Below are 3,450 nucleotides of genomic sequence, written 5' to 3' on the forward strand. Positions count from 1 at the left end.
CAACCTCAAACTCCTGGGCTCAAGGGATCCTCCTGCCTCAGCCTCCCGAGTAGCTGGGACTACAGGCATGTGCCACCATGCCCGGCTAATTTTTTCTACATATATTTTTAGTTGTCCAGATAATTTCTTTCTGTTTTTTTTTTTTAGTAGAGACAGGTCTCGCTCTTGCTCAAGCTGGTCTCATACTCCTGAGGTCAAACGATCCTCCCGCCTCGGTCTCCCAGAGTGCTGAGATTACAGGCGTGAGCCACCATGCCCGGCCCAAGATTATTTTTTGCATTTAGTTCAATGTATAATCCACAAAAATGTTTTATCAGTCAAAACCTACAAAGGATGTATAAAGGATGTAAAATACGTAAAGGACATATTTTAGAAAATCAATTAGTAAGAAAAACTTACTGAAGATGAGAAAACCTCTTGGGTATCAAAACTATTTTTGTTTAAAAAAAATATCAACTTGAACCCGATTCTAGGCAAGAAGACATGTACAAAGAACTTTGAAGCAATATGGAATAATTGTTTTTTGAATATTTCCCTAAACCATGTCCAGTTTTCCTTTTCAACGGCATTTTACTTGCAGTTTTATACAAGTGTGTCAAGCTAAAGGGAAAAATGAATTTGGCCCGACTGTGGATTTGGACGTTTGAAATGTCCGTTTACTCTGGCATTTCCTAGCAAAGTAGGGTTTGTTATGTAATAAGCCGTGATTTAGGCCTGACTCTACCTACGTTCATGACTGGCATCCTTACAGCAATTTGGTCTATTAAAGGGAGGAACTGGTTCATAAAGATAATCAAAAATAATACAGACTTGGATTTCTTTCCTTCCTTCCAGGACAATATCATATTATTCTTGAGAGGCTGTAAAGAGCTCGGCCTTAAAGAATCTCAACTTTTTGACCCGAGCGACCTCCAGGATACGTCCAACAGGGCAACAGTCAAGTAAGTAATGCACGATTTATGTTTAAGGGAAACTCCTTCGTGGTTCGATTTGCAGTTTCACGATGATGCTGTAAGTTCTGAGAGGCAGAGAATTCGGTGTGCCTAATAAAATAAAAATGCAAAGGCGAAAAATCAGGCTTTCAAAACAACGTGTGTTGGCTTTTCCTCTGCACACAGCTTTTCATTCTGATCAAACAGAATTTTTTAAAAGAGTTAGAATTTTGAAGAATGTCAACTGAAGCTTAACAGAGAGGCCGGAGAGAAGTAGGCACCGAGTCTGTGTGTGTTGGACAAAAACCTTGTATTGGCTTCCACTGGGCAGCTAAACAGGTGCTTGGAAGACAGCAAACTGGGTAAGCAGATCTGAACTCGGTTACGCAAGGAAGGCATTAGATTATGGAGAAATCTCTTCTTGGTTTACATTTGTAACTTTTTTCTCCTATGTGTCAGTGATCGAGTTCTCGACGCTGTGTCATAGGTCCTTTGGCTGTCTGTCGTTCAGTAATCCACTCAGGGAGCCATGTCTGGGACCAGAGAATTCTTGGAGCAGAATGTCACGGTAAACGAAAAGGCAACATATACTTTATGTAAAGAAATAGCTCGCAACCAGGGTAATGAGAAGAGTTGTCCTTATGGGACGGCGGCGTAGACGATCAGCTCATTGTAGTTTAGAAATTCTCTAGACCCTGCTGGTTTCATATAAAACATTTCCACTTCAGTTAAATAATATAATAAGCTTAATGACACAGATAGGGTCTGTGATTGGCATCTTTTCTCCTTTTGGTTACTTTTGGGGCATTTTATCATGGAAGAATAGTAAAGGGAGAGAAGCCAAAATTCAGAGCTGTTCATTTTATACTATTTGCTGATCTTGATTTAAAAAAAAAAAAAAAATGGGGAAAGTTAGGCACCAAGTAGAAACTATTGAATGAAATAAAGTTTGCAGTTGATATTGGGTTTTGTGATTCATGCCTGGGAGTAAGCAAGAGTCAGACGGGACCGATCATCTAAAGTCCCTTCTCTGTTGTCAGCGTGCCATTCTTCAGTATTTCTCACGGAAACATCTTAGTGAAGTGAAAAAATAACGGAATAAAAATTAGGATCGTCAAATATGGAAACCACCATAAACCTCATCTGAGTCATCACACGCCCCATTTGTTACTGTACCTAGATCCAGCCTCTACAAATCATCGTTCATTTCAGGAGATTGTTTTAGATTCTGCCTCGCCTCACATGCATAGTTTCACCTGGGTGCAAGTGACCGGGAACAACAGCAACCGTGCACGGTTGTAGGTAATAACCAGTCACACACACACTGCTCGGAGGGTGAAAGAAAGTTCAGTTCAACAGCGTCTACAGCTGCATTCATTTTTTTTTTTTTAGACACTTTACATCAATATGTCACTAAACCAGGAGAATTCTGAGACTGGTTTTAGAAGTTCAGGACTCATATCACCTTTATAGCCCATCTACAAAAAACTGGGCATCAGGAAATGGGGGTCTAGTCCTAGGTCTGCCACTCTCTAGATCGGTAGCCCTGGTTAAATTGCCTTGAGTCAGTAGAGCCCTAACCTGGAACTGGACAGACTGCTCTCTCAGGTCAAGCTTGCTCAGTGCACATCTGGGGAGACGGGACGACCAGCGTCTAAAGAAAGAGACTTTAACTGAAAGGTGCAAAAAGCAACCTACAGGGGGAAAAGTCATATTGACAAGTGACGCGTGGACATAGTCCCTTCTTAGTTACTTGCCATCTTCTTCCTTCCTGTCCGTCTGACCTTTCCTTCTTCTTTTCTGTCTCTGTCTCCTCCCTCCGCCTGCTTCTCTTCTTTCTCCTGCGTTTCCATCTATCTCCTCTTTTGCATTTCTTTTCCTCATTTTCTTCCCTTTTTAATTTTTCCTTCGCTTAAACACTCTTGCTTTCTTTAGGCGATCCTCTCCCCACCACATTCCTCTGGGACCCTGGCATTTTACATCCATTCATCCATTGCATAAATATTTGCTGAGCGACTCCTGGGTGTCACATCATCTTTGTCACCAGAGAAAGGGAAGGAACAAGACAGCCAAGGTTCCCTGCTCTGTGTAGTTCACACTCTGGCGCCAAGAGATGAGAAGGACGTAGGTACGAAGACGATGATTGCTGGAAGTGAAAAGTGCCGAGAAGAAAACAACGTAGAGTGATGTGACGAACAGTGGCCAGTTCAGAGGTGGGGAAGGGTGGCCCTTTCCGAAGTGTTGGTGTTTCAGGGAAGGCCTGGGGTCCGAGACGTGAGACCAGACTGTTGGGAAGACCTGTGGGCATGCAGGGCAGAGAAGGAGCAGGTGCAAAGGCTGGCGAAGAGGAACCAGCTTCGTGTGTAAAAGAAAAAGAAAAGCCACCGCGTAGGTGTGGTTGAAGGGTCACGCGTGTGACGAGTGTGGTGGGAGGGGCGGTTCCCCAGCAGGGTAGGATGTTGCAGCTGGAATCGGCATGGAGAAAAATTATCTCCCTGCATGAATAGTTAGAAGAACA

The 3,450-nt window shown here is 43.0% G+C and overlaps 1 protein-coding gene across 1 annotated transcript in view; it reads left to right on the plus strand.

Moving 5' to 3' along the window:
* LIMCH1 (LIM and calponin homology domains 1) overlaps positions 1-3,450 on the plus strand; it is a 388,718-nt gene that overhangs the window by 266,193 nt on the left and 119,075 nt on the right. Inside the window, exon 4 of the mRNA XM_012648487.1 lies at positions 835-941. The gene's annotated coding sequence lies outside the window, so the exon portion shown is untranslated. The remainder of the gene's footprint in view (positions 1-834; positions 942-3,450) is intronic.

The sequence above is a fragment of the Propithecus coquereli genome, unplaced genomic scaffold, assembly GCF_000956105.1.
Source record: "Propithecus coquereli isolate 6110/MARCELLA unplaced genomic scaffold, Pcoq_1.0 Scaffold288, whole genome shotgun sequence".
Lineage (NCBI taxonomy): Eukaryota > Metazoa > Chordata > Mammalia > Primates > Indriidae > Propithecus > Propithecus coquereli.